General features: G+C 40.3%; 1 pseudogene; it reads left to right on the forward strand.

Annotated features, from left to right (window-relative positions):
• Positions 1–18,970: 18,970 nt before the first annotated feature.
• On the forward strand, positions 18,971–19,071 carry LOC119473496 (annotated as a pseudogene).
• The last annotated feature ends 682 nt before the right edge of the window (positions 19,072–19,753 follow it).

Raw genomic sequence — 19,753 nt, forward strand, 5'->3', positions numbered from 1 at the left:
ATATTTTTGTTTATTTCTAATTTAGTTTTTGTAGGAGAGGGAGTCTTATTATGTTGCCCAGGCTGGTGTTGAACTCCTGGCCTCAAGCAATCCTCCTGCCTCAGCCTCCCAAAGTGCTAGGATTACAGGTGTGAGCCATCACATGTGGCCTTGTTTTAGTTTTTGATGAGCAAACGAGGCAGGTTCAGAAATGAAATACATCTGATGTAACTGAAGCCCCTTTGGAACCCCCTCCAGCTCAGTTCCCTTCCCTAATTCTCCAGAGCTAACTATCACTCCAAATGTCATGTTTATTATGACCACTCACATTTTTATACTATTTCTACATATATGTACAAACCAAAAATATCATGTTTTACATGTTTTCAAGCATTATTTAAGTGCTATTTTCTTTTTTCTTTTTTTCGAGATGGAATCTCGAAATGCTCTGTTACCCAGGCTGGAGTGCAATGGTGCAATCTCAGCTCACTGCAACCTCTGCCTCCCAGGTTCAAGCAGTTCTTCTGCCTCAGCCTCCCGAGTACCTGGGACTATAGGCACATGGCACCGCATCTGGCTCATTATTGTATTTTTAGTAGGGACAGGGTTTCACCATATTGTCCAGGAGGGTCTCAAACTCCTGACCTTGTGACCCACCCACCTCAGCCTCCCAAAGTGCTGTAATTACGGGCATGAGCCACCTCGCCTGGCCCTTAAGTGGTATTTTCTCTACATGTCATCTTGTAATTTTTCTTTTTATATCAAAATTATGCTATGTTTCATTCATTTTGAAACAGTACATCTAGTGTATTTAATGGCTGTATCTTGTTTCAAGTTAGTTATCTTTTTCTGTTTGAAGATCATGTCAGTTTCTAATTGTTTGAAATTACAAATTATAACTGAACATTCTCTTGCATCTTTTTCTCCTCTTCATATATTTATATTTACATATGCATTTATGATATGTATATGTGTATGCATCTGTGTCCCCATGTATGCATCATCATACACTGTATATACACACATCCACACATACTATGCATATACCTAAAAGTGAAATTTACACTTCCTAGAAGTGATACAGCTGATTCCTACTGCCCAATTGCTGTACAAAATCACTACATTTTATTGACTTTCCTACCAACAGTGGAAAGGGGTTTCATTTTCTCTACATCTGTATCAATCAGGAATGCACTTCATTGCATGTGTAGGACATCTGACTAACAGTGACTCCTTTAATAAGAGTTTGCCTTTTCTCACGTAACATTTTGGAGACAGGCAGCTGCTACCATTGGAGCAGATCGATAAGGTCAGAAATGGTGTCTTTGTGAGGAGCTTGGCTTTATCTTCACGCTCGTCTCCCAAGGTTATATGAAGGCTGCAGCGGCATGAGGCATCACTTCTCTGCTCAAAGGAGGACAAAGAGAGAGATGGTAGAAGAGACAAAGCTTCCCAGCACTCTTCAGCCCACTCCTACACCCACAGCTGCAACTCCTGGCCTCCTCCAGGCAGAAGGGAGGCCAGACTCTAGTAGGGGGCAGCCAAGGACACAGGGGTTGGAGATGTTTCGCCGGCTGACCTGGAGTATCTGCTCCACCATTCTTGCCAAGGCTTGGCAGGTTTCACATTTTGTCACCAATATCAATTTTACATTTCCCTGATGGCAAGTGAAGCTGATATCTTTTATACCTTCCTAGTTTCTGCCTTTGTCACTGGCCCATTCACGTAGTTGGAATATTTTTCTGCTGAATTGTTTTGTCATTTTTCTTAATGTGTAGATCTTTACACATTTTGAATACAAATCCTTTGTAGATTATGTGCATCACACATATATTATTTAATCTATGGCTTAGATTTTTAGTGTATAGTGGTTTTTTGATACACAGAAGTTTTTTGTTTTAAAGTTGTTACATTTATCTTAAATGTCTTTTGGTTTTGGCATCTTCTTTAAGAAGCTTAAGGTCATAAAGGTATGTTTCTATATTTTGATTTTCACACTTAAGTGTTGAATCCAAACCTGAGGACTGACTGATTTTTGTTCATGGGGTAGGTGGTAGAGAGCTACTCTTTTTTCCATCATGGATAATCAGTTGTTCTCAGACCATTTACTGAATTAAGTGATTCTTTCCCCATCTAGTTTCCTTTGCCCACTATTTTGTTATTTCTTTCGTATATCTAACTTCCACATATGTGTGTGTGTGTGTGTGTGTGTGTGTGTGTGTGTCTGTGTGTGTAACATATATATATATACAAGAAGAAAGCCCCAAAAGCACAACCTACATATACATATACATATACATATACATATACATATACATATACATACACACTGTGCTGTATAGCCCCAAAGGGGGTCTTTCTTGTTCATTGGTGTATTTGTTTTTCACCAAACTTTAGTCTTAGAAATAGTTCCCTTCTTTGTTCTTCCAAATTTTTATGTCGATTCTTGATATTTTACTCCTCCATATATATTTTAGAATCAGTTTATCAAGTTCCAGAAAAAAATAACACTTGCATTTATTTTATGGGTCAATTTGAAAAGAATGGCTGGCTTTAAATATTGTCTTCTCGTATATGTCTTGGGAATGTTGGAGATAGCCCATATCTATTCCTAAATCCAATGGCTGGCATAGTTCTGTTCCTGGGTTCCAGGCTGTGTCTGTCTCCCTGCCTATCTAAGCCCATAGCTTGCTAGAATTGGCAGGTTAAAGTATGAACAAAGAACCTTTTCTTCCACCTCCTTTCAGAAGCATGGGAGCCCTTCCCCAGCCTGCTCTGGTCCCTCTGCATTGAGTGAGCACCTCAGACTCCCTCCACCTCTGGGAAACGGAGCTTCCTGGCTATCACTTCCTGATTCCAGTCCTGGAGTACAGCTAGTGACTGTCTTCATCCCTAATCATCGCTCTGAGTTTGTCTTTGAGTTTTTATCCATTGAAAGGTTTTACTTGTTTAGGAACCCAGATTTTCCTTCTGGTTTTACATTTTTATTGTTTATTGATTTGTTAACCATTTGAAGGTAAGGGAGTTAGCTTCAAAGAATGAATGTAGTGCATCATCCTGATGGGAAGTGAAAGAATATTTGCCCAGGCACAGTGGCTTACGCCTGTAATCCCTTCACCTTGGGAGGCTGAAGTGGGCAGATCACAAGTTCAGGAGTTCAAGACCAGCCTGGCCAACATAGTGAAACCCCATCTCTACTAAAAATATAAAAAATTAGCCAGGTGTGGTGGCACATGCCTGTTGTCCCAGCTACTCAAGCTGCTGAGGCAGAAGAATCACTTGAACCCGAGAGGTGGAGGTTACAGTTGAGACTGTGCCATTGTACTCCAGGCTGGACAAGAGAACGAGACTCTGTCTGAAAAAAAAAAAAAAGAGTATTTAAGGTTAAATTGTGATATGAAAATATCGATGTCCTTCCTATTTGTCATATTTTACTCTATAATTGAATTTATCCAATAGGTATATTCATCTTTAATGTTAGGCTCTATTTTTCAATATTCATGGATTTATATACATTTCAGAGATTTATATACATTTCAGAGACAGAATAAACATATAACTGAATTTTTATCTAGGTCATTGGGGATTTGGCTATTTTTAAACATATGTGTGCACCTTTTAATAAAGAGAAACTTCTAGTGTGTTTGGGACCTCGGGAAAGCTACTTCATTTCTCTGTTCTTCAGTTTCCTTTTCCATAAAGCACATATGGAAATGCACAGATAGTAATGTTGTCTACTTTTTAGGACGCTTGAGTTAATGTATGTAGATGAGTTAATATATTTTGAGCACTGAAAACACTGTTAGACACCTTGTAAGTTCGCTACATGTTTATTGTTGTTATAACTAATTCTACTGGGTCTCTTAATTTTGTCTTTTTAGTCAGGTTAGTTAGGAGTATAAAATTTTTCTCTTTGTTCTGGTTTTTTCTCTTTCTTCACAGAGATAATCAAATCTCTTTTTTCTTATCTTCCTTTATTTCCCCATGAGGATTTTACTTCTTTTTTCTTTTTTTTAAATAGAGATGGGTTTTTGCCATTTGCCCAGGCTGGTCTCAAACTTCTGAGCTCAAGTGATTCTCCTGCCTCAGCCTCCCAAGTGCTGGAATTTCAGGTGTGAGCCACTGTACCTGGTTGTATTTCACTTTAAAAATAAAAATAAAAAATCTTGCCTTTGTCACAAATGAAATCACTTTCATTTTCTAGCTTTCTGTTACTTGTGTAGGGGAATGCAATAGATTTTTGTGAATTTGTATCCCTGCAACCTTGCTGAAAATGTTTGTCCTAAATATTATTTTTATCACAACTTTTTTTGAGTTTTGAACTCTGTATTATATAGCTATGATTTATTAAACGTTTTGGATAGGCACTGTACTAAGTTAGGACTGGGCTCAACTTTAAATGCCAAAATTCTGGAAGGATAGTGGCTAAAACAAGAGAGAAGTTGCTTACTTTCCCATATAACTGTGGACCAGAGTTGGGCTGTCTAGGTTGTATAATATCTCCGGAGTTATCAGAGACCAGGTTTTTTCTATCATTTTGCTCTGCCATCCTCAACACATCACTTCTACTTTATGGTCCAAAAGAGTTGCTTGGGTGCCAGCCATCACTTCCAAACCACACCTGTCTCATTGGGCAATGGTTTTATAATGAATTTTTTTTTTATAACTGATGGCCTAAATAGTTAATAGTAGTCCTTACCTAAATACCAAGTTCATGACTGGACATCAATGGATTGCATTCAAATTTGGTTGTGTGTGTACTTAAGCATATATTCTTGGAATTCCTACTGTAAACCAGGCACTTTCATGTGCATTTCCTCATCTCATCTTCACAACAGCTCTTTAAGGGGAAGAATATTATCCCCACTTCACCAATGAAGAAGTAGTGCAGGGCTCTTGCCATTTCTGCCCCTCCAGTGCTGGGGAGCTGGTATGTCCTGATGCTGTGTCATTTCCACCAGCTCTTCTCCTTGCTCTCTTCAATGCTTCTTCCCAGTTCCTTCTTTGGCAAAAAGATTTTTTTCTTCATCTATTTAGCAAAGAGAAAAGGGCTTTACTAATTTAGAAAAGATGCATCTTTTTTTTCAAACTGATATTTCTTCAGCAGGAAACATCCTTTATGGTATTTCAAATCTTTGAACTCTTCCCTCTCTTGTTATAAATAGGTTACTGTTATACACTCAAAATTATCATCTTTTGGAACTCTGATAACTATTTCAGAAACCTTACTATCCGTCACCATCCCAGGCACCTTACAGCTTCTCCCCTCTTCACACATTAAAGTAGAATCCCCATTTATTCTTTTTTCTTGCTTTCTTGCTTTCTTTTCTTTTTTTGTTTTGTTTTTTGTTTTTTATGTTTTTTAGCAAGTCAATTTATGTTCCCTGGGATACATTTTCTGATGTGCTAATTCTTCCAAAAAAAAATGATACTGTAATACATGGTTTACTTCTCATTCTTCAGAGCTGCATCACTGATTATTTTTGAAAGTGGATGAAAACATCAAATAGCTCAATCCAGTTTACTTTTATGTATGAGAAAAATGACTCTATTTTGTTTACTATAGGCTGTGTTAAAAAATAAAAGTACCATTAGATGCTGATCATATCCTTTATAGCATATACAGCCCTGGAATATGTCTCTGAATGGCTGTGAATGACATTTCTGCAGAATTTTGTCAGTAGACAATATGGCAAAGGACACTAACCAATTGGATTCTGTCTCTGTGTTACAATTTTTTCCCCACTACTCCTTTAGCAGATATATTGACACACACCTTAAACAACACTTCCTCATAAATAATACTCTAAATCTGACATAAGAAGCAACACAGTATAGTAAGAAAAGGATTAGCCTAGGGAGACAGAAGATCATGATTTCTGAATGACCTTGGGCAAGTCACTTAAATTCTCTGTCCCTCATTTTCCTGTATAAATTAGAAAATTTAAACCATAAGATTTAAAAACGCTTCTGTAAACAAAGCTAACTTCTTGAAAAAAATACTAACAAGTTACATGCATTTTTGAAGAATGAAATAAATATTAGTACAGACAGTAAATATTACTTAATCATTTTTACTGCTTGTGAAACCATCTTAATTGTCCCATAGAGCTGATATTTATGTTTTTTTAAATAAATATAGAAATTGACCCTCCTAGTCTTAAAACTCGAAGCTTATATTTGTCCCATCTGAGTTCCTTCCTCAGGAAACCAATCCTCTGTCAAGGGCCTGAAACTCACCAGATTACCATATCCAGATGAAGAGATGCCAGGCCCCTCATTTCTCCTCTTTACCCAACCTAATTCCTGTTTTACATTCCTTTCTGCTATAGAGACACTCAATTTTAGTTCATGGAGGAGATGGATTTAAGACTTGTCTCCTATTCTCCCAGTTGATGTCACCCAAATAAAAAGCCTTCTTCCCTGGTGATATAGTTTGGCGATTTGTCCCTGCCCAAATCTCATGTTGAACGTAAATTCCCAGTGTTGGAGGTGGGGCCTGGTGGGGGGTGTTTGGATCATGGGGGCAGATGCCACATGAGTGACTTGGACCATCCCCTGAGAATAATGATGTCTCACTCTGAGTTAACAGGAGATCTGATTTTTTTTTTTAAAGTGGCACCTTTCTCCACACTCTCTCTTTTTCTTGCTTTTGTCATGTGACATGCTTGCCCCCTCTTTGCCTTCCACCATGATTGGAAGCTCCCTGAAGCTTCCCAAGAAGCAGATGCCAGTGTCATGCTTCCTGTACCGCTTGCCAAATTGTGAGCCAATTAAATCTCTTTTCTTATAAATTACCCAGTCTCGGGTATTTCTTTATAGCAACACAAGATTGGCCTAATACACCTAGCAATACTTGTTGTCTCAGTGATTGGCATTCTCTGTGGTGAGCAAGGGGACCTAGAGTGAACCCCTGGTGATTCGGTAATCATTGCTCCACTACATTTTAACCCATGTGCTGTAACAGAGTTGAAATGGTATTTTTCTTTTGTGAAAGTATGCAACTTCATATGCACATTTAATAACTAATCATTAACCATTTGCTTTCTTTCCCAAATGCATCCTTCAATATACATAAACAGGAACATGGTAATGAGTAATTTTTCTACACATGCAAGTTAACATACTTTCCCAAGCACCCAGATAGTAAATAAGATATGATATGGACACTGGGGAGGATAAAGGTTCTTATCAACAGTATAAATATATAAAACAAGCTAAGCTCTTTCTGCTAGAAAACAGAACTAGGCATATACCATATCAAAATGAAAGTTTATGTGGCAGGATAATAATTGCCATATTAAGTCCTTTGGTGCATCATTAAATTTCTTTTCTTGAATTCCTTGCTCCTCCCCTTTCTGACTGCTAGATATAGGTCTTTTGTGCTCCAGAGAATGGAGAACTCAGAGTATTTTGCTTTTAGGAGGTGGAAAGACAGATGAAATGCTTGGTCCAAGTACAACCTGGAAGCAGATTTGAATAGCAAGCCTCTTCGCCTAGCATAGAAAAGAGCTCCCTGGGCTGGGCCCTGGAGGTGTTGCTGAGGAGGAAGCCCTGGGCTTCACGGCCCTCCACTGAGACCAAGTGAGCTCCAAAAGCTGAGTGCAGTGGGAGGGCTTAGTGGTAGAGCTCTCAGAAAACTTGGAAAGCCCAGGCTAGAGGTCATTTGTGAGGCTCAGGAAAGTTGCTAAAGCAAGCAGGACTTGAGATTGCCCTTTAATTCTGCAGCAGCTATGGTGCGGTGGTGATGGTAGGGCTGGTGTAGGCCAAGGCAGGCCTAAGACAATCCCCTGTCTCGCGAAGGACCACCAGGATGGCTACCTAGTAGAAAGGAGAGCTTTATTGGTGATACCAGTTAATAAACCAGGAAGAGACAGTCTGGCATGTGTCGAAGGTTTTCTCTCGTTGAAGAGGAAAGGGGTGAGTTGGGTTTTACATCTCACAGGGCCTCTATCACACAGCAAAGTTGAGATTTGGGGGAAAACAACACATATTTATGAGGGGAGTCAAGCACATGTGCAGTGGGTAAACAAACACGTAACATACATCCCACGCTCACCTTGGGGCAGGGTTTTAGCATTAAAATGAGGTGGGATATTGGCTCTTTACATCAAAAAGTGAACTCCAGGACACAAAGACATTTTGTGCACGGCCTCTATGAGCTGCTGAAACTGGCTTAAGGTCCACAGTTGCTTATCAGTACAGAGTGTTTGAAAGGCCACGCCCCGTCCACGCAGTCGTAGCAGCAAATCCCAGTTGGGATTTTTCTGATAATTCCAAGTATTAGGAAGTTTAGTAGGAGTGTGTTTTTTCTTGTAGCCAAAGGAATTTAGAAATTTGCCATGCCAGCCAGGCCCTGACCCCTTAACCCAGAGGCAATTTTTGTTTCCTTAACCTTAGGGGTCATCTTAGTTGATAAAGAGGCATCTATTTTGGCCTCTCAGACCACACTCTGGAGCCTCCTCACTCAGCCTCAGAAGGGCATGGGAGAGAGTCTAAAGCTCCCTGACCACTCCTCTCTTCCCAGGAACAGGGGTTGATTCTGGAATCAAATTACTGGCGTCCAAATTCCACCACTGCCATTTATCAATTGCGTGAACTTGAGCAAATTACCCAACATTCCTGTGTCTTAATTTTCTTCTCTGTAGTAGGAGGATAATAAAAATGTCTGCTCTGTTTAGTTTATTATGAGGATTAAGTGAGATTATCCTTTTGACACATTTAACATGATACCTGGTTTAAAAAAAAAGTAAACATTGAGTAAATACTATGATTCTTATCACGGTTGTCTCAGAAAAAACGCTGTTCTGAAAATGTAAATTAATCAAATACCACATAAGCTAATACTTTGTGGATGTATTTCTAACTGGAACAATCCATCAATGCAAAGGTAGGTAAACAGGCGTAATTAAAGCTAAGAGGGAAGAGTGTTCAAAGGCTCAGAGAAGTAAGGAGAAGGGCTCACCAGGGGTGATGTGTGCACCCCGCCACTACAGAGCAGGCGTAAGCTCAGGAGGGGAAACTCAGCACAGAAACACACATATGTGTGGGGCTGGTTGGGCTCCTGGAGCATGTGTGCATGTGTGGCGTGAAAATAAATATCCTAAGGTTAATTTAGCCTGAGACTGAAGCATGCATTGCCCAGAATAAGGCCATATAGGAAATGATTTCCTGCAGCATGATTTCCAAACGTTAGCCTTCGTTTATTTGAAATCTAGTCTATGAACAGGATGAAAAAGCAGAGCTATTCTTCTGGCACTATTTCTCCCTCTGTGGTCTCACTGTCCTCCAGAGGGTCCCTGAAATGGGGTGAAGATCATGGATCCCTCTGTTCTTGGGATCCCAAACACTTTTAGGAGTCTAGTCACCTCTAACAGGGCTCCCTCCAGGGACCACAGTTCGCCCCCTCCTTCCCCCAAGCCTAAAAAAGTCACTTCCTATTTGTAGGACTATCTGCTCTAACTACTTCCTCTACAGTAGGGCATCATCCTTCCTTGAGGGTTTATTCTTTTATTTTACAAAAGCAATCAGATTTGGAACCATCTCTGGTTTTCTGCCCTGCCAAGCCTTTTCTGAGATAATGAGTAAGGGTGGGCTATGCTTGGCCTAGTAGAAGGAAAGTAGGGGACATTGGGGTGGATGAGGGTGTTATCAAAATATCCAGCCAGGCAGTTTTCTATGTATTAGGAAATCATTTTTCTCTGTCCGCCACATTAAGACTATAAAATCTGTGAAGACTGGACTGACATGGGTAGCGTGCACAGAAACTGGCAAATGGTAAGAACCTGGGGCGGGGGAGGGAGGGAGGGAGGGAGGGAGGAGAAGGTGGGGAGAGGGAGAATAAATTAACTGCTAAGGCTGCACAAAAACACTGTGAAAACTACTCATTTGTCCAAATCTTTGACAGGATGTCACATTAACCATCTGGAATGTATGCCCTCTTCTCTAAATCTCATACATTCCCCCGTGTCCCTTTGCAGGTTTTCCAGTGCGTCTCCCGTAACCGTCAGTAAGCACTACCTTATATCTTAGCTACTGTTTCCATTTAAAGATGGCTCAGCCTTCTACTATGCCTTCTGTAGCAATGGCTAATCACTCGTCGGAGCCCTGTAAGAGAGTCTTTGTGTACTTGAAAACACCCAGATCATCCTGTGCCTGCTCTTCCACGAATCAAATAATCCAAACTCTTAATAATATTATTTTTGACACACCCTAATTTTCATAAGCTTCTAATTTGAGGCTGTTATTGTTTTCTCTGGTTTCAGCCAAATTTTGTATGTTACTTTCATTTTCTGTTTGTTTGTTTGTTTTTGTATGTTATCTTCTAAATGTAGAGACCAGGGTGGGAGTCAGGTGTATGATGAGAAATTACTTAATGGGTAAAATGTATGTTACTCTTGTGATGGATACCCAAAAAGCTTGTCCTGACTTAACCACCACACAATCAGCACATGGAACAATATTGTCCTTGGACCCCATAGGTTAATGGAAATTAAAACATTTTTGGCTGTGCCTGTGGCTCATGCCTGTAATCCCAGCACTTTTGGAGGCCATGGCAGGTGGATCTCCTGAGATCAGAAGTTCGAGACCAGGTTGGCTAACATGGAAAAACCCCGTCTCTACTAAAAATACAAAAAGTAGCCAGGTGTGGTGGCACGCACCTGTAATCCCAGCTACTCTGGAGGCTGAGGCAGGAGAATTGCTTGAACCTGGGAGGTGGAGGTTGCAGTGAGCCGAGATGGCACTGTTGCACTCCAACCTAGGCAACAAGAGTGAAACTCTATCTCAAAAAACAAACAAACAAACAAACAAAAAAAACACCAAAAATAAAATTTTTTTTTTCAAGTAGAGACTAGAGTGAAAGCAGCACTTTAATTGTCCCACTGAATTAACCTTTGCTTTGCATTCCTTCCTGAAACATACTTGCAGGTACCCACCTCACATTGCTGGGAGTTAGGCTCAGGAACTATTTGCTAGAAAAACTGAGGTCAAGTTGGAATCCTGGCTCTGATACTTCCCATCCCTGTGAACTTGAGGCAGCAGCTTTATATTGCGTAATAATCATAGCAGCAGCCCCCATGGGTCTCCGGGAGAGTATAGTTTATGCACGTGGAGTGTTTAGAACACTGGCTGGAACAAAGTATATGTTCAGTAAATATTCGTTATTAGTTCTGTTGTTATCATTATTTCTACTATTACATATCAGGCTCAGTGTGCTCAAAAGAAACTTAAAATATAGTGAGTCACAGGCAGCCTGCAGTAGGAAAGAAAGAGAAAGTAAGTAGGGGAAGGGCACAAGATGAGTGGAGACCTTAAAGATTCCCGCCTACCTCATTAACTACGTCTAGACTTTGTTCTCCAAGTCTGGTATGGTGCCCGCTTCCTGTTCCATAAATATTCATTGGATGGATTAATCCAATTTACCTTCTCACCATCTTTCTGTCAGCAAGCAACTTTTTAAAACCCATTAAATTACCTTAGAACAAAGTAAGTGTCTCCCTGGAGGGACTTCCTTGGAGAAAGCTTTCCTCCGGTCTCCCCAGGGCACATTTTCTAAGCAATTGTAGGAAACTTTAGAATTGTTGCTAGAAGAAAAGTAACTCATAGCCCAGAGTCTGTCTACAGGGCCTACAGGTGATGATACCCTGTACAGGTGACATGTGTTTCCATGTGCTCAGAGCACAGCCCTCCAAAGTTAAACTTTCCCAAGCTGCGTAATGCCAGACAAATATTGATTATGCCAACGAGTGCCAGAGGCTGCGGAAACTGAAGAATGAAGAATGATCTTTTATCAAAAATCCCAAACTGATTGTGGAGTAGCCCTAGTACTCTGACTCCATGAGCAGGACAGCGGGATTTGCTCCATTCTGCTCCGCCATCCTTCTACAGTGGCTCTTCTTCAGTGGAGTGTGGCAGGGACATATGCCTGCCCTGTGGCAGCTCCACGCCACTCCTAGGGAAGAACACACAGCTTGCCGTTCTCCCTCCCCTCTCCTGGGGCCTCCCTGAATCAGATGGTTCTTGCTTCATCACAATGGTTATGTCCTTTACTTGTACTGTTTCTGTCTTATATTGACTAGTTTGGGGTCCTATAAAGAAAATCCTACTTATTTAATATGCTGCTCAAATTCCTGCTTCTCAAAGAAAACTGCAACATTACTATAGGCGTGAACATCCTTCATGATACCTGAAGGCAACCCAACACTGAATCTATCATAGGTTCCCTTCATGACCAAACATCATATCAAGGACAGTTTGTTCAGTTTTAGGAGATGCTTGCATCTTGGTACATCGTATCAATACTTAGAACTTTAAAAATAATCATCTGTATAGATAATGAAAAAAGTTGTATGGTAAACTACTAGAAACAATCTAATGAAAATCCAGAATAAAATAAAGGAGCCCAATACTATGATAGTTATTTAATATTTTAGGTAATTTTTGACAGTTACAAGAAAGCATGAAACATACATTAGATGTGTATGTAAAGAAAAGAAAATAATCAAATTATTGTTCCTTGTAGATGGCATCATTTTAATCCTCGAAGTAGTAAAACAATCAAATGGAAAATTATGAGAATTTTTAAAATTCAAGGAAATATTTATATACAAGGTAAATATACTAAAATGAATAGTGTTCAGGTATGTTAGCAATAGCCATTTAAAAAAAAATTGTTATTAAAACAAGCTTTTATTCTTCATAATAAATAGTAGACAGATACAATAATAGACAGTATTCCTGGATATACAATCTTAACAAAAATTGTTGTGGCTTAGCTGGGCACAGTGGCATGTGCCTAGGGTCCCAGCTGCTCAGTAGGCTGAGGCAGGAGGATCAATTGGGCCTAGGCGTTCAAGGCTGTGGTGAGCTGTGATTGCACCATTGCACCGCAGCCAGGACCACAGAGCAAGACCCTGTCTCAAAAACATAAAAAAAAAAAAAAAAAAAACAACCCATGAAAATCCTTGTGGCCTAAATGAAAAACAGGGAAAACTCTGAGTGGTAGAAAGACTAAGAGAATGAAGCGATGTAAGTGAACACCATACCTGTGGGTCACCAAGGCAGCCTGGCTGCAGAGGCAGGTTACCACCCAGCCCACCCCATCTCTAAGGGACTGGGCCATGTGTTACTGGAGTCTCTCAGACTTGCCAGGCAAGCTCCCCAGCAGGCCTTGGCCATCTCAGACTCCCCTGCTTGGATCTTTCCACAGGTATTGTCACAGCAAATGCCACACCTGCTTCCTGCCCCTGCACAAAAGTCACTTCTCAGTTTCTGCTGTATCCTGACACCATTTTTTAAAATTACAAAGCACCTCACCGACCCATCTCCCTCTGCCTGCTTTATTTTCTCCCTTGCACTTATCAGCTCAATCACAGTACATAATTAACTCATTTGTTCACAGTCTTTCTCTACCAAGGCAAGCATCATGAGGGCAGGGATATTTTTAGTCTTCTTCACTACTGTATTGAAAGAATGAGTATAATAAAACACGCATAATTTAAAAAGAAAATCACCAAAAATAAAACATTAACAGTGCTCTGGGAATGGTATTACGGGTAATTATTTCTCTAATATTTTCTAGACCTTTTATAGCTTGAATTGTTGTCTTTATTAAAACAAATTTATATTTTAGGAGAGTTATTGTCTCATGCCTACCTGGGTCATTCTTCAAACTGTTTTCTAGGGAAAAAAACACAGAGCAAGGAACAGACAGCCTCGTCATGCAGGCAGATGATAAAAAAAAAAACCCACACACAATCTATTTTCATTAGCCCTCCTTTGGTTTCATTGTTTTAAATCAAGTTAAATGTTCCTAACTGCAACCGTCATCTATTTCTTGTGACCACACTTTTATCTTCACTTTTTAATTACCATTTTAAAAAAATAGATCATACAGTCCCTTCTGATTCCAAATTGAATACCTCAAGCTATTCCCAAACTTAAATGAGTAAGATTAATTAACATTTAATCTAAAAGGTCCTAAATGTATGCTTCGTTACTAATGTTCAGTGAATTTTCTGTTTTAGTTTTATCACAGCTGCTGAATCTATTCTTTTTAAAAAGCTGACTCACTCTTGCCATTCACACACATTTTTTGGACGGCTATGTAGGAGTGTGTGTGTGTGTGTGTGTGTGTATACATTATATATATTTTAGAGAGAGGGTCTTGCTACATTGCTCAGGCTGATCTAGAACTCCTGGCCTCAAGCAGTTCTCCTGCCTTGGCTCCCCATAGTGCTGGAATTGTAGGCATGAGCCACTGTGCCCAGGCTGGCCTTTATATTTTAAATTGAGTTACTAAAAATTAAAATTAGGCCAGATATGGTGGCTTACACCTGTAATCCCAGCACATTGGGAAGCCAAGGCAGGAGGATCGCCTGAGCCCAGGAGCTTTAGACCAGCCTGGGAATGATGGAAAGACATTGTCTCTACAAAGAAAAAAAAAAATCGCTGGGTGTGGTGGCACTGGCCTGCAGTCCCAGCTACAGGAGGCTGAGCTGGGAGGATCCTTTAAGCCCAGGAGTTTGAGGCTGCAGTGAGCTATTATTGTACCACTACACTCCAGCCTGGGTGACAGAGGGAGACCCTGCCTCTAACAAAAAATAAATTAATTAAAATTATGTATTAGGTGGTTGCTTTAAGAATAGATCAGGCAAGACAGTTGAAGATGTTACTAATAACTCCTAAAGAAAAAGATCCTCAGTCTCTGTGCAAATGAGGGTGGATTTGGAGACTGGTCACCAAGTTCCTTGGAGGAATTCTTGGTATATATGGTGCACTCTTTAGTTATATAAGGACTCTTACTTAGCTTTATAGTTAGTTCCATAAAAAAAATCTTTGGGGCCTCTTTCCATCCAGCCTCCTTTTTCATTCCAAAGAAGGAAAATATTGGCCATGCCATGGTTCCCAAGACCCTAGAAAGCCCAACTAAACTTTAATTATAACTTAGTGATTACGGACTGGGAATAAAAGTTTATATGATAGCTATGTTTAATTTTATTAAAAGGTCCATGGTTTGTCATTCCTACATTTTCGGGAACAGTTCAAGATTTTCTACTAAGCATAGCCCAAGCAGTTTTGGAATGGGGTGATCTCATAGCCCTCATGAAAGGGCTCTGTAACCTTTCAGAAGACCCAAATGTTCCCACTCAACCAAAAATTAAACTGGCAGCTGCCCACCTGCTCTCAGCACACTCCAAGTGGCTGGAAGCCCTGAAGCAGTCAGTTCCTGGACAACTGTACATTTCCATTCAGTGACCCAAACAATCTCCATCGAGGCCACTTTGTGGGATCTCCATTCCTTTCTCTGTTCTCTTGGCCTCCAACAGCTCATAATGTAACTCTCTGGCAAAGCAAGCTTGCCAGAAGATGTTTGCTTCGCTGCATCCTCACAAGCAAAACTATCACACATTTATCCTGAAGCAATATCTAAATGTTCAAGATGGAAATGTCAGAGAAGATGTTATGATATTCTGCATGATTAGACCATGCCTTTATATCAGAGATCCACTACTAACATATAGCCTGTGTCCAGACTATACCTGTTGGGCCTGGCTAGACCTGCCATGGGCTGTGTGTGGAGGCCATACCTAAGTGCGCAAAATCCCCAGAGCTGGGCTCAGACAGCCACTTAACATGAAAACATTCGTTCATGGAGACACCACTCTCAAGGGATACTTGCTAATAACCAGGAAACAGAATCTGTAGCTGAGACAGCCAGTTGTCTCCCTTTGTCTATTCTCTCCTTCTTCTTGTACCCCCAATTTAAGACTAGCCTATGGCTACCCAGCCAAAAACTCCATTTCCTAGTTTCCTTGCATCTCTATGTGGCCTTGGAACTGAATTCCAACCAACAAAACGTGTGTCCATGTAATGCGTGCAACTTCTGTGTTGTGTGTCTAAAGGGAAGGGAAAGGTGTTCACCTTCCCAACCAGCAGGAAAGTAGACAGAAGCAGGAGCTAGCAGACCACAGGATGGAAGCCATGTGTTCAGGAGAACAGAATAACAGCAAGGAATCTAGGTCTTCAACGCCACAGAGGCAATGTATCAGCTCTGGGCTGTTCACCCTCACACTGTTATGTGAGGTAGAAATACAGCCCTATCTTGTTGAAGTCACTGTTATTTTGGTTTTTGATATAGCAGACTTGTATTCCAACTAGAACAAGCCAGAGGTCAAGATCTGGAAGGGCAGAAGATTAGCTTATCAAGTTGTTTTGGTTCTGTGGACAAGAGAATAGAAGACAAGCTAACGGCAAAACTAAGTGTTAAACCCTGTAGGATGACTATAGTTAACAATAATGCATTACATAATTTCAAATAGCTAGAAGAAAGATACTGAAGGTATCCTGAAGGAAGATAAACGTTTGAGACTATGAATATGCTAATTACTTTGTCTGATCACTATACATTTTATGTATTGAAACGTCACTATGTCTCTTATTAGTACATGCAATTATTATGCCAATTAAATATTTTTAACTTAATAGGAATTCCAAAGTGGTCAAATTAAAAAGAAATGTTTCAGAGCCAATTTTGTGAACCCTGATGATCTGTCAGCATGCTCCGCGTTTGCCCATCCAGGGGCAACCACTTAATGGGACTGAGACAAGCTCAATGTCATGACTGGCATGCCTCAGCTCTTAATTCATGGGGTAGGGCTTTGGGTTTGTAACTTTGTGATAAATTTAGATTCTTTTCTGTGTCATATGAGAAAATAGATGAATGAAGTGGAGTTATTCAGCCTACAGCTAAATAAAACCTGCAGAATTTTAACATGAACATTCAATATTAAATGTGAATGATCGCAGATCACTAGACTGTTGACTCACAGTTTTATTTGTCCTAAAACAATACCATCTTTGAATACTGTACTAGCATCCAATTTTTGCATTTATTTTTGGTTTCTGCAATCAGATTAGAAAAACTAACCAATGATGAAGAAACTCTAGACTTTAGTCACAATGAAAAGCAAGTTATTTTCAGTTGTCTTTCATGTGGGGTTAATAATGATTTGTTAATTATCTTTCTAATTAGTTTTGTGATTAAATCTTGTGTAGGATCTTCAGTGTATAATCAGAACTAATCTCCATGCTCTTGTTGAATCCAAGGGAATTTTCTTATGAGCCACGTGAAGACTAAAAAGAAAATTTCTTTTGATTCCAAACAAAATTTTAATGACACAACGAATTAGAAGAAAGATATTCAGATTCACAGTAGAATTTGGTCACTATACTCACCTTTGTTAAAACTAGGAACGTAAGATATTTTATTGAAATAGCTTCCATATAATAAAAAAGACTGAATTCCAGAAATATACTAAATTATTGAATGTATTTCAGAGCTGGCGTGGTGACTCACACCTGTAATTCAACATTTTGGGGAGTCAGGGTGGAAGAGTAGCTTCAACCTGGGCAACAGAGTGAGACCCTGTCTTTTTTTNTTTTTTGATATGGAGTCTTGCTTTGTCACCCAGGCTGGAATGCAGTGGTACGATTTCGGCTTACTGCAACCTCCACCTCCCAGGTTCAAGCAATTCACCTGCCTCAACCTCCTGAGTAGCTGGGACTATAGATGCGCACCACCACACTCAGCTAATTTTTTGTATTTTAATACAGATGGGGTTTCACCATGGCCAGGATGGTCTTGATCTTCTGACCTCGTGATTCGCCCACCTCGGCTCCCAAAGTGCTGGGATTACAGGCATGAGCCACCGTGCCTGGCTGATCCTGTCTCTATTTTTTTTTAAATTAAAATAAAGAACAAAAGTGGGAGTAAATGTATGTATTCCAGCTTTAGTTTTTTCTCTGTGTGATGATGTGTCCCTCCTCCAATTAAAAAAAAAAAAAAAAAACTTTCTGTGCTACCTCTATTGCTATGTAGGGAAAATATGCTTTTATTAATTTTAATAGTAAGTTTTTTGAGACAGGGTCTCACTCTATTGCCCAGGCAGAAATGCAATAGTACAATTATGGCTCACTGAAGCCTCAGCCTCCTGGGCTCAAGTGATCCTCCCATCTCAGCCTCCTGGATAGCTGGGACCACAGGCACATGCCACCATGCCCAGCTAATTTTTGTATTGTTTTGTAGAGACAGAGTTTCACCATGTTGACCAGACTGGTCTTCAATTCCTGGGCTCAAGTGATCCATCCACCTCAGGCTCCCAAAGTGCTGGGATTACAGGCGTGAGTCATTGCACCCATAGAGTCGATAACATATACAATGGAGAAAAAAAATTACTTCATAGAGATAGTAATTGTGATTTCCACTGGGCATCATCACAGTAATCAGTTTGGAATCATTCGTTGCTGATTAAATTCCAATACCTCTCAATGTCTAAGAAGGCAGTAACTAAGCACCTTTTGGCTTCTGAGGACAAACCATGCTCAGAATCATCCCTAGAAAATGATGAAGTGTGATCTGCCCCAGGACAAGCTCTTCCACAAATCTGCAGGTGAAACCCCCCATTTAAGGGCATAAAGCCAATAAAGTCTCATGAAACTCTAAATAGAGAATTTTCCAACTTAATTTTCATAGTCAAGAGGCACGTGTTAGATCTAGAAAACAGACACAGTGAAAGAACATCTGAAACACTGAAGGCAGGGGGAATCTTCAAGTTGGCACTGAACCTGGAGGGTGACACCCTGGTAACCCCAGAAAGGACTAGGACTGTACCCCACCGTCACCCCCCAGACACACATGCAATTTCCCAATCTGGCTGAGGAAACATTCTATGGGAATAATTTGGTGACAGCAGCATTTTGCAGTAGGCATCTACAGAGGGCATTCATATTTAGATAAAGTCTCATCTCTAGAGCTGTACATATAACATGGTGTGTAAAATGCCACAGGAACTGAAAAATGATAGTAATGGAAATTCCATGATAAACTCTATATGGCTGGGACTAAAGGCATCTAAACTTTGAAGACTTAAATTTAGATAACTCAAATCAGACACAGAACACAGTTTCTACTAAGAGACGGTAATTAGGGCTGTCTTTGGCCACACATATACTAAAACTGGAACTATTCAGAGATTAGCATGGCCCCTATGCAAGGATGACATGCACATTTGTGAGTGCTCCTTTTTTTTTTTTTTTGAAACAGAGTCTTGCTCTTTCGCCAGGCGCCAGGCTGAAGGGCAGTGGTGAAATCCTGGCTCACTGCAACCTCCACCTCCTGGGTTCAAGTAATTCTCTTGCCTCAGCCTCCTGAGTAGCTGGGACTACAGGCACGCGCCACCACGCCCAGATAATTTTTGTATTTTAGTAGAGATGGGATTTCACTGTGTTGGCCAGGATGGTCTTGATCTCTTGACCTTGTAATCCACCCACCTCGGCCTCCCAAAGTGCTGGGATTACAGGCATGAGCCACTGCGCCCAGCCAAGTGTGCCCTATTTTTATGTGCCGCCAGTGTGCAAAGGATGTGGGTTTCATTAAGTTGAACTAAGTGATCTTCCCCGAATGGGTTATCCAAGGCATCCATTCAATGAAAGCAAACATACTAATTCTTTGTACACCAAATAAACATTTTTAAAAGGAAAGCTAGTAACCATCTACTTGTGGACTGGCATGAGGTGATATCAACCAGTGTGAGATCAAGAAGTAGGCCAATGAGCTGTGGAATCAGGAAAGGGAAAAACAGGTCCTTTTCAGCTGTTTCCCCACCCACACTGGACTGAGACCTACTCAAGACAGCAGGAACAAGTAACATCATAACAACAGTGCCATACTCACACATTTTATGTACTTCATGGTATTTAACTCTTTGAGTTT

The sequence above is a fragment of the Cebus imitator genome, unplaced genomic scaffold, assembly GCF_001604975.1.
Source record: "Cebus imitator isolate Cc_AM_T3 unplaced genomic scaffold, Cebus_imitator-1.0 Scaffold162, whole genome shotgun sequence".
In the NCBI taxonomy this organism is placed as follows: domain Eukaryota; kingdom Metazoa; phylum Chordata; class Mammalia; order Primates; family Cebidae; genus Cebus; species Cebus imitator.